We start from the raw sequence: 12,985 nt of genomic DNA on the forward strand, positions 1-12,985 counted from the left end.
CAGGAATACACTTCCTTATCTAGAGAGCTTGAAGAATGTAGAGACCTCTTCTTCAAGTTGTTGGAATCCCTTGGTCTCACAAAACTTGGCCAGTATAGCGGCTCCCGTGGCTCGACATTTCACGCTAGCGGTCACGATAATCATTTCCACTCAACGTAGAAAGGTGCTATCTATCCTTCTTGATTCTGGGACGACGGGGAATTTTCTAGATATTCATCTTGCTCACTTATTAGGCATTCCCTTTGTGCCAAAAACAAAACCAGAACCAATCAGGGCTGTAGATGGAACAGAATTATCCTCAGGGTTAATAACCCATCAGACTCCAGCGCTGACTATGGTATGTAGCAACGGACATTCAGAGACACTGGTTTTTGATTTGATCGACACGCCTAATTTTGGAGCCATACTGCGGATTCCCTGGTTACAGGTACACAACCCCCATATAGATTGGAAGTCCCGCCAGGTCACTTTAAAATCCTCGTACTGCTTGTCGCACTGTTATGGAGAAGCAAGAGAATGGGGAACATCCTTATGTTGTGCCATGGACCGGACACAAGAGACCCTTCCTCTCATGTATACTAACTACAAAGAAGTGTTTGACGAGGTGAAGGCAACTATCTTACCTCCACATAGGAGTTATGATTGCTGCATAGATTTAATCCCGCGGGCAGAATTACCAGTGAGCCGCATATACGCCTTGACTGAACCTGAAACAGACTATTTACAGAAGTATATCACAGACATGTTAAAAAAGGGATTCATTAGGCATTCCACCTCTCCTGTGTCTTCTCCCATTTTTTTTATTCCTGAGCGTGAAGGTGGGTTAAGAGCGTGCCTTGACTACCGTGCCTTGAATAAGGTCACCATTAAGAACAAATACCCTCTCCCTCTCATATCAGTTCTTCTCGAACAGGTGCGAGGAGCCAAGATATTCATGAAATTAGATCTACGAGGGGCCTATCATCTGATAAGAATAAAGGAGGGTGACGAATGGAAGACGGCTTTCCGGACTAAATTCGGATTATTCGAATATTGCGTCATGCCATTCGGTCTCTGCAATGCCCCTGCGGCTTTCCAATTCTTTATTAATGAAGTCTTGCGTGAATATCTTGATGTATTCGTGATAGTTTACATTGATGATATTTTAATCTTCTCCCACACAGAACAAGAACATATTGAACATGTTCAGAAGATTTTGCAAAAATTAAAAGACCACCAGTTATTTGCCAAATTGGATAAAAGTACATTCCACACTACTGAAGTAGACTTTTTAGGATTTGTCATTTCCCCTGAGGTATCCACAGGGACCCCAAAAAGATCGACGCCCTAGTCAAATGGCCCAGTCCGCGTAATGTAAAAGAAGTACAATCATTTCTTGGATTTTTACTGGCGCTTAATTGATCATTTTTCAGATCTAATCACACCCATCACTCGACTGCTTCGCAAGGGTGCTGTATTTGTTTGGTCCCCTGAAGCAGAGCAGGCCTTTTCACAACTCAAGAACAGGTTTACCTCTGCCCCCATTATTCGCCACCCTGATAACACACAGCCTTATTTCGTGGAGGCAGATGCCTCCCAATATGCTGTAGGAGGAGTGTTATCACAACGCAATCCGGCTACTGGTTGATTGCATCCTGTCGCATATTTTTTTAAGACGTTGCTGCCAGCTGAGCAAAATTACACCATTGGTGAAAGAGAGCTTTTAGCCATTAAACTGGCATTTCAGGAGTGGAGACAATATCTCCTTGGTTCCCCACACACTACCACCATCTACACGGCCATCGGAATTTACAATTGTTTAGATCTGCAAAAGCTTTGACACCAAGACAGATGCGATGGATCTTATTCTTCCGTGAATATGACTTTGTTATTACCTACAGACCAGGAACCCAACAGGGAAAAGCTGATGCTTTATCCAGGTTGGGATCTGATCATAGAATTCCAGTGAACGAGAGCTCACCAGTCATTCCTTGTCATAGAATAATAGGAGCAGGAGAAGTGGGATTGAATCCACCTTCCTTTGTAAGTCAGTTAACCACGGCCTGTTCAGATATTCCTCCCAGTGAATGGTTGACAGAGCCCAACCATACTATAAGAGATGGGTTGAATTACCATAAGGAGAGACTCTACGTGCCCCTAGTGGAGTTACAGCAACAAATCATTAGATGGTATCACAACACATCTTTGACTGCTCACCCTGGTGGGGAAAAGACTATACAGACGTGTAAAAGATGGTTCTGGTGGAAAGGCATTAATAGAGATATCTTGGCCTATGTCTTGGCATGTCCGGTTTGTGCGAGGCAGAAGTCGTTACATGTGGCTCCAGCCGGTTTGTTACAACCTACACCTATTCCTTCAGTTCCGTGGCATTCAGTCAGTATGGATTTCATTACAGACCTCCCTAGAACACAAGGTTACTCAGTGATATTGGTGGTGGTAGATATGTTCACCAAAATGGCCCACTTTCTGCCATTGAAAAAATTGCCCTCATCCCAAGAATTGGCACATGTGTTCATCAAGAATATAGTTCGCCTGCACGGCCTGCCCTCAGTAATAATCACGGACAGGGGAGCCCAGTTCATTTCTCGTTTTTGGCGAGGGCTATGTAACAACCTAGGTATAGACCACCGATTGTCCTCTGCGTACCATCCGCAAACAGATGGACAAACAGAAAGAACCAATCACACGCTGGAACAATATCTACGCTGCTTGTTATCAACTATCACTTCTGATTGGGTGCAGGCTTTGCCTTTAGCAGAATTCGCTTACAATGACACCTCACATTCATCCACTGGTATATCTCCCTTCTTCTTTGCTACTGCTCATCATCCCAGAATTTTGCCCTTTCCTTTACCCCTCAAATTAGTGAACATTTCAGCTGTTCAATCCCATCATGCGACTCTTCTGAAAGTCTGGGAAACAGCTAAGCTTGAATTACACAAGGCCAAGGAGTCAATGAAGCAACACGCTGATAAGCATCGCATCCCTGCCCCAGAATATAAAACAGGGGACAAAGTATGGTTAGCCACCAAGTTGCAACCCCGTTATATAGGGCCCTATACCATCAGCAGAGTTATTACTCCTGTTACTATGAAGTTAGACTTGCCAGCAGAAATGCAGATCCATCCCGTGTTTCATACTGCCTTACTTAAAATGTATGTTTCCCCAACTGACCCAGAAGACCCACCTCCACCTGTCCAGGTGAATGGAGAAATAGAACATGAAGTAAGAAGGATCATAGATTCACGTAGATATAGAGGAAAGCTCCAATATTTAATTGACTGGGTGGGTTACGGCCCCGAAGACAGGTCTTGGGAACCTGCGGAAAACGTACATGCCCCTGTTTTGGTTCGTAGATTCCATGCCCTTTATCCCACTAAACCCCGTCCGGTGAAACGACCTTTGGGTGGGAGAACTGTTAGACATCAAGCCTCATGCATACTTCAGTGTGGCATAGGGAAAGCTTAGGTGCTAGATCTGTTAGTAATATAACATAATTTTGAGACGGTCCCTGATCTCTGCACATGAGGCAGAGTTTGTTGATACTCCCCACCTTCAAAAGCACACCAGCTGTAGCAGCCGTTGCTTGGCTTACTATTCCTGTCGAGTATCTTCGCTCTCCTGACTACCTGATTCCTTGTGCTTCCAGTCCCGATTCCTGGTGCTTAAATTCCCTGTTAAAAGATCCTTGTTTCCTGCTGGCCCTGTATCCGCTACCTCAGCTGCCTTTTTTACGAGAGCCCCGAGCAGTTGCGTTTCCTTATTTGTTTCGTAAACTCCATTACGGATTCCCTCCTCTGCTCAATTCCCTGCTCCTTGAAAATAGGCAGACGCTGAATCTTCACGACTCCTACCCCTTCTATTTTTGAATTTGTGCCGCCTCAACGAAACCTGCAACAGTCACGTTCTGAAATATTTAAGAAGCGACCGCATTATTTGGGTTCCCCCTCCCCCGAGCCTTGAAGTCCCTGCGGACTGCTTCCGTGACCGCTTTTCGAGAGGTGGTTTCTCAGGAAGCTTTGAACTCGAGTTCTTTTTTTTATCGACCGCGTTCTGAGATAGAAAGACGCGGTCGTGTGTTTGCACTTCTATGTAAAGATACAATGTATCTTCCTTTAAACGCGTCTTGAGCGCGTACTTGCTTTTGCGTTTAACCCTATCGGGCGAGTCTGCTCGTTACAACAAGACTGCACTTGTACATTGAGTGACATACGACGAAGATACTAAGGCAGCACATATTTTGATAAGGCAGTGATACGGTTTGAGATACCTGACTTAGCTGCCAACCTCCTCTTTCCTTTTCTACCGTTTTTTGCTATAACCTGCCACTGCCGCTAGTAAAGCATTCATTGACTGGCGATTCTTCAGACAACGTGTGGAGTCTTCATTTGGCCTCAAGAGACGTCCAGCCGGTGAGCACTGTTTTATTTCTATATAGAGCAAGCACTTCATAGGCCATAGACGATTGGTATGTTTAGTCTGAAATAGGGGAGGGAGCGCATTTTTCTAATGCTATGTTTTCTGTCTATAGGTAATCACCCTTCCTGTTCCAAGGGCCCTACTTGTAAACCGGCTGCGGGATTTAGAAGTGACACCTCCAGGTTTCTAATCCCCACATCTCCTTAATTCGGTTTATGGGTGTTTGATGTGTTTTATCTCTCACATTCATACTTTGATTTGGGGAGAGTAGGGAATTTATCGTCGGTCCTGTGGATTGAGCCTCGCTGGACTTAAGGTTAGTGGCATCGGCAACACTGTGCTGTGGCCAGGCCTGAACCAGATTTGAATTTGGCAAGCAGATTGAAGTTGGGGATATGATGGCTCAGTTGAAGCTGCACGCATTTCTCCAGAACTTTCGCTAGAAGTGGGATATTGGTCTGAAATTGTCTGGAGTAGCAGGCTTCAAAGTGTTTTTTTTAAAGATGGAGCCAACTTGACTGGCTTTTAGAGTGTCAGGTATCAGCCCTTGTAGTACGGAGGCATTGATTATTGTCGTCCAAATAGGAATGATAAATTGGGAGGTACCGACCAAGCAATTGAAGAGTATTGGGTCGCTAAAGTGGTTATTCGGATTTAAGGAGGATAGAATTTTCAAGAAGGAATGGTTGTCACATAACTTGAAGTTGGACCAGTGCACTTGAGTTTTGGGTGTGTCTGGGGGGAAGAGAGGAGAGATGGGACCTGGCAGGAGGAGGTTGGATGTTGGTGGCAGAATTAAGTTTGTTTCTAGGGAGGTAATTTTATCTGTAAAGAAGGAGGAGAACTCCTCACAGGTTATTAGGGATTTTGAGGTTTCTTCAGAAGTTTTAGCCAGTTTGTTAGATTGGTGTTTGACCATTTCAAACAGCTTGCAAGGTCTGTTCTTAGTTTTCTAGTTCTGATCTAAAGAACTCTTTATTACATTTAAGGATGTTCCTGTTGTGAATATTTCTGGTCTGTCTTTCTGTCAGCCAGAGGGTTCTCCTTTCATTGTTGAGGGATCCAATGAACCAGGGGTTTTTGTCTTTGATTTGGGATCTTTTTAGCTTTAGCGGAGCAAGATTATCAATTTCGTCAGACATAGTCGAGTTGTAGTGTTCTGTAAGGTCGTTGACCATTGAGAGATTGTGGGGGGAGGGGTAGGAGCTCATTTTCACAACATGCAGCCAGCTTTTCAAGATCAAGGCTCTTTGCGTCCCTGAGCCAGCGTTTTGGTTTCACAGTTTGCACTGGCCTTGTCTTGTGGGTACCAGGTAATAGGAAGGTAATAGCGTGGTGATCAGACCAGTCGCATGGATGTATTGAGTTAAGCCTAACTGCAGTTGCCTTAGCGATGATCCAATCCAGTGTGGCATCTTTCGTGTGTGTTGGTAATGTGCAGGCTTGAGTAAGTGATTGGACATTGATTGGTCAGCAAGGAAGTCTTTGAGGGCGTTGACCTGAGGGTCCTTGAGGTTGTTCCAGTGTAGATTGAAGTCTCTGAGGAAAATGTAATTACAGTGGGGGAAAACCTTAGCTGTAATGATTTCCATGAGATGGTTGATGAAGGTGTTGTTCTTACCTGGGGGGTGCTAGAAGATGTGCAGTATGCACAACTGTGTGGCGTAGTTGCATATGGAGAGTTTTGAGATATTCCCAGGAGTCAGTGGGGTCAGAGTGAAGTTTAGTGACGAGGAGGTCCGAGCGGTAGATGCAAGCAATGCAGCCCCCTTTTTTTAATTGCCTGTCAAGCCTTACGATGTTAGAATTTGGAGGGACCAATAAATCTAGGCAAGGTGATGATGATTCGTTGAGCCATGATCAGGTCAGGATTGCTACTCCAGATGGCTCAGGATGAAAGTGGCGATGTCTGTGGTATGCTTTGCTGCTGAACGGCAGTTTATTAGGAGGCCGTAGAGAGGGGGTTTGAGGAATATGTTGTGAGTTAGGGAGGATGAGGGTGCTTGCACTAAGTTGTTGCTGATTACTCCTCTGTTACTGAGAGCTGATGATCTATTAGAGTTGCCTGCGACCATTTTAATTATATGTTCATCTTTCTTGTCTGGAGCACTGAGGAGGGCTAGAATTTCTTCCTCCGAGAGGTAGTTTGGATGCTTGCGAGGGCAAAGGTGTCTAAAGGCTAGTGGTAAGGGGTGAATGAAGTACTTGGGGAGTGGGGCACAAACTGAGTTCTTGGAGATATTGATATTCAAAAGAGAGTGCTCACTGAGGTGAAGTATGCTTTTCAATTCAAGAACGGAGTTATGGTTGACCTGAGCTATGTTGACTGCTTTGAGGTTCAGAGTTTCAAGCTCCATAAGTGAAGGTTGTACTTGGGGTAAGGAGATCAGTGGGTCAGGACTAGTTCTGCTGGCATGGTCGGGTAGCCTGGTAGTGAAGCTCAACCATCATGCCTCTAGGTTTCTCAGGGGAAAGGTGTGCGATGGGCTAGGCGTTGCCAGCAGGGTGGTCACAGGGTTATTGGGGTGGGTGTCTGCTGTGCTATGTGTCTAGTGTGTTACTCACTGTGAGTGTAGTAAAGGAGCAAGGGTTGGAAGAGCGGGGCAGCGGCATAGCCTTCTTGTGAGATGTAGGAGGCTGGGGGAGTGGAGGGAAGTTCACAAGCAGATATAGGGGAGATGCTGCCTAAATTGTTGTTATGAGTTAGGAACACCATGGGTGGAGTTAGGGTGGTCTGAAGCTTAGGAGAGGGTAAAGGGGTGCAAGGGAGAGTGGCCGTTGCTTTGTTGGAACTTTACAGGAAGCCCCTACCCTTGTCCTTTGAGCTGCATTGACCGGAGCTATACAAAGAGTCAGATGGCGACACCTGGTGCTGGGGGGGCGTAGAGGGATAGGACATAGGAGTCATGCACATGCTTTTTATGGATGGTGAAAAAGTCAGCAAATTTTTTTAGATCTTTGTTTGGCGCTTCGATCAGAACAATGCAGTTTTTTAATAAGGTAATGGTAAGGTCAGCTCTTAGATTTTGGGAGGGCGTATATCGTGAGTTTAGCGCCGTATGGAATGTTCCTGGATTCCTGCACATTAAGAAGGTTTGATATGCCTGTGCGCTATAGTGCTGCTTTTCTACAGTAGAAAATAAGGTCATTAATGATTTTGCCCTTGTCGGCATGAAAGTACAGGTTGGAGATCAGGGTCTCAGTGTGTCTTCTCAGGGGGGAATGTTTGAAGGTTTTAGCAGTGGTCCTACAGAGGTTAGGAGGGTATACAATGGTGTAAGAATTGCCCCCAGTTACATTCAGGCAAGAGCCTGCCATACTGGAGAGAGAAGGGGATCTAAGGAACTCATTTACTATCTACTATAAAAGTCTTCAAGCCTTGAAAAAGTTGTATACACGACGAAACACGTGTCGGCTGTCTGTATACACGATATACACTTCATATCAACATCATCAAGACTTTACACTATTTCTGCCTTTTGTACCTCTTAAGAATATTTTTTGTATTTGTATTTATTGCATGGTGCTGTGTTTATTAAAATCCAGTGACAACTAGGTCGGTGAATCAACTTAACGGTGGTTGTGCTCTGTAAATTTTGTTTTGTCATCAAAAGTATATTCAATTATTATGAACCAATTTTGTGTATAATTTTGATTTGTAAATCTGTTGTTACTTCTAGGAAATGTCTGTTCTACAATGCAAACTTTTTTATTTTTAATATCAGCAGCCTTAAAACCTATTACGGCTATTTAGAAAAATACTTCATCATTATCAGTTCATACATGATGGCCATGGATAGTTTTCTCTAGAAGACGTGCTAATCTATCTTTATCTGGTGTTATTAATAATAGTTCTGTGTATCATATATTTTGGAAACCAATTGATGATTATATATCTATCCATTTTTAATTCATTCCTCTTTATTTTACTGCTTATTTATTCCTATATTTACAAGGCTTTTATGGTAATTAATAGTAGCTCTGTTCTCAGCTTTTACATTTATGTTAATATAAATGCCTCTGTTTCCTTTTTTTTAGGTACAATGTGTATTTCCTATCAATTGTAGACATTTTTCTTCTGTTGTTTATAGGTACTGTTATTTTATTATTACTATTATTATTATTCTTGTATAAGTGCCTAGGACGGTGCTATTTTTTGTGTTGTCACTCTATTATAAAATTCAATAAAAAACACAGAACATCCTGCCAGTTCTTGAGTACTTACAAGGTTTTAAATATTCTTCAGGATAATGAATCGTGGTCCCTTTCCACCCAATCTCATATTTCCAAATCATGAAATCAGTAGCTATACGCCAGTCTCACCATAATTTAATTTATAAAACCTGGTTTAAGGCACATTTTATATTTGTTTCAGAGCATGACCAGAAAAAGTTCTACTTAAAAGATCATGTTCGCTCAAGTCGGTAGTAACTGCTGTGAGCTATTGGGCTGTGATTGTCCTGTGTTTGAGTGGCTCACAGATGAATTAACATATTCCCAATGATGCATACTCTTGGTTATCTCTGCATATCTAACAAAAGCAAAATGACACTGCTATTGTATACTGTTTTCATTGATCAGTTGGTAAAGGCCGCTCTGGAAACAAATACATTAATGTCATAGCTCACGTGTTTTTGAATAACAGTGCTACTGAGTTTGATGAAAGATAATTAATATGTTGAATTATGATGTCTGATGATTCAAAGTCAAGAACTTCTGTAAATTGTGAGTAACAATGTATTATTCAATTTAGCATTTAACTTAATTTAATTAACCTCTTCTCCAGTATGAAAGAAACAACATTTGACATCATTTGCTTCAATAGAAGGCCTGAGTTCAGAAAAACTCAAACATAATAAAATAAGCTTCATACAAGCGAACTTATTGACAGGAAAAATATTTCCCAGACAAACACATTTTTCTAAAAAAAATATATATATATATATAATGCAGAAATATAATTTTTATTATGGTTTAGAGGAAAAGAAGTAAAACTAGATATGTGTGGTGTGCCAAAAATGTGTCTAGTACCAAAGCCAAAAATGTGTCTAGTACCAAAGCCTATCTCAGTAAAGTGTAGTTTTGACTTAAACAAATCATTAATTGCAAATTTCACGCACCAGGTAAAAGATAGAAAAAAAGATACCAATTTGCCTTTAAAAGATTCAATTACAAAATGAAATTAGTGATGAAACAGACCTAGAGCGAATGTCAATATTGTAAGTGGCTAGAATATGAGTAATACAATATCATTTGTGATCTGTAATGTAGAAACAATGGAATCCACTTGGTAGAGATTTAAAAACATAGTAACCAATTTTATGCTTCGGTATGAGTGCTTGGGGTTAAGTATGCATGAAAAAATCTAAGATGTTGTGTGATGTATGTGAAAATGTGATGGATGTGGGTGTGCAGAAATTATTTCACAACTCTTGAATGGAGCAGAAGTGACATTGTGGAGACAACATCAACATACACAATTAAGTGCAAAAAAGAGAGAGAAATGTGGCAGAGATTTTATCAATCACTATAAGGAATACTGCTCAAAAATTCGGATTGGTGCGTACTGACCTTTAAGAACAGAATAAGGGTATCCTTCTGCTATTCAGACTTGGCATTCTAAGGAAGTCCGTAAACTCACCTTGTATGGAATACACATGAGACAAGGGAGCATTATAGAAACAGCCAAATGTATATGGATTCTCTTGATACATTACAAGACACCATAGAAAAAAACCCACAGGAAACATGAGCAGAGATTTCTAACTAAGCATAATCATCAACTGACTGATTGGTTGAAACATCATATTGTTTTATCTAAAAAGATCTGACCGAAGGGCCTGTTCTTTAGCATCAAAATTCCAACCCAGACTGATATTATGATTCAGGCTTATTTGGAAAATGGCCACGGATTTCTGATTTGCATGGGGGAAGCCATTATTCACCCTTTAGAGAAGAAATCAAAGGATTCATTAGACATTGGACAATAGTGCCAGACTAGGAACAAAATCAGCCCTGGAAATTTTTGTCAGACCAGCCCCCATATGGTGCATAGTGAGTGAGTGCAGCGAGCAAGCGTGACCACTACAAGGGGGCTTGGGGAGGTTCTCCCATCAAGAAAATTTAGTAAAATGGTGTATTCTACAACACATGTGTCATTATATATTCAATTGTATTAGCTTTTAAAGCATAGTAAAAGATGACCATACTGGTCACCAGGATGTGACAATCTTTGTTGGAGCTCTTCAATGATTCCCTTTAACAGTGCTATCTCTCTATAGCCTCTCTCTCATGTGTATTTCATTTGTTTTATAGCATCTCTCACACCAGTGTAAAGGTGTCAGAGCACTTTACATAACACACACACACACACACACACACTAGAGCCCATGAATATTATGTGTGTAAATCAGTGCATAGAAAATGTTACATACGGAAAAGGTGACCAGAAGGTGTAGGATTCACATGTCATTCATGCTGGTAGACATTTTTTAAGAGTGTTTGGCCTGGAGAAGCACAAAGTCAGGATACATAACACAGTGGTAAGGGTTGACTTTAATCATTATTTCTACCCAAGCAACACATTTTAGCAACATAAGGATAATGAAAGACTGGGAAAAACATACATTTCTAACTTGTAACATGCTGCTTCCATGACGCTCCTTGATGACATTTTTAGAGCTCACTGTGCTAGATTACTATTATATCTTATGAACTGCACAGTAACAAAGGAATCCCCACGACAAATGTGGTAACCCACGGAGCTATGCACATAAAAATATTATTCTTTGATATGCATGGTACACGTTCTTTGCAGCAGGCATATTAGCCCTTTGCACTACCTTGGTTGACTCAAAACTGCCACTAGACAATTCTCCCATCTCTCTCCAGCAGGTACATTAATCACAAGAGTTATCTTGACACTTTTATTGTTGCCCAAAAACTGCTAAATATACAATGTACTCTGCAGTGTTTTTTAAACTATTACAAAACAGGCACCCACTAACACAACTGGCCCCCCACCCTTCCATCCTCCCAGGGAAATGCCTGATGCCCAGCACAGCCAGTCTGGGCTTGTTGGACATGTAAAAACTAAAGCATCTATTGTCAGTGGCATAAAGAAGTTTGTTTTGTAAATACAAAATGGAAATACATATATAACATGTTTCACATAGGCTACCAAACGGTGATGGAATGAACAGATTTGTAATCAAACCATCAAAGGAAAAGCTTGCCTTATAAAAATAAAAGCATAGCTACCTGTAAGGATGTGTCTTAAATGTTATCAAGACATTTCAAGTTTTCATGTTAATATTTACCTATTTCTCAGTTAGAAACATGTTGCTCAAAGATTTTGGAAATAAATATGATGCTTGTTGTCCAAAAGGTAAAAGGAACAATTGATGGATGGAATGCTGAACAACGCAAACATTCACGGCCAGTCAAAAAGATCTGGGTTTAATCCATCGTTCACTGCGAACTCCAGTTTTGACCTAGCCATATGCAAATCAGTCTTGACCTCGGTCCTCATGGGAGTAAGTAGTAAGTAAGTAATAGTTTATTGTGTGGTTAATTAAAACCTTTACACTTTCCGCATAAAAAAGATATAGCAGCAAAGTTCATAATTTAAGACAATTTTTTTTAAAATTCTCATTCATTGTGCTAACATGAATGGAACAGTTATCAGTAATTGTTGTCAAGTACCGTAAATTTGTAAAGTCTTTCACCCTTTTAGTATACGAACAGTTTACCAAGTGATTTACTGTTACTGTCCTTTTTGGGAACCTAAAACGTTTAGGAAGGGGATAAAGATCAAGAAGACATAAAGTTTAAAGAAGACAATGCTCAGGTCTCGGTGGGAGGGTAACTGTACGATGACCAGTTGATTTATAAACAGCGGCAATAGTGGATTACTGTTGACTGTTAAGCTGGAGCATGCGTCATCCAGATGGGGGGACGACCTGAATATGTGATATTCGCTATAAACTGACACTTTAAGAGTCTTTTGGATGCAGTGATAAAGCATAATGGTCGCTTGTCGACAGAGCTTTTGCCCCTGCCGCTTCCATAAACTGAACAGAGTGACACGCTAGCTGAACATCTCCACTTCCGAGGCATGCCTTCACAGCTTGTCTATAGGTTCTTATCTCCTTGCTTACAGAGAGTGGCTTCAGTAACTGTTACCGTTCAACTCATAGTTCTACGCAGATGCACAATAACTGTAGTACACTTTGATTGGCTTCCTCACATAAGCAGCATATTGTCTGACCCGGAGATCATTTCCAAGGGGGAAGGTGCCCCAATGATGGTAAAATGCCCAATCGGAAATGAAGGAATTTTTCTTTCTTCCTCCTATTAAAACCCATGCCTAGGTAAGGTTGCGGAGAGGACTTGGGGTAGCTGTGCACAACAAACCATCCGTGGGCTCTTTCTGTGAGTGCCGCTTTATCTTCTACTAGGGAAAGTCTTTTCACTGTCTTATTTACAATTTGTTTAAAACAATGATAAGTCCCTGAGGCCGCCCAGCGGTCCTCAAAATTCCAGACGATCTATTGATGCTGTCAAA

Source organism: Triturus cristatus, chromosome 10 (genome assembly GCF_964204655.1).
Source record: "Triturus cristatus chromosome 10, aTriCri1.1, whole genome shotgun sequence".
Lineage (NCBI taxonomy): Eukaryota > Metazoa > Chordata > Amphibia > Caudata > Salamandridae > Triturus > Triturus cristatus.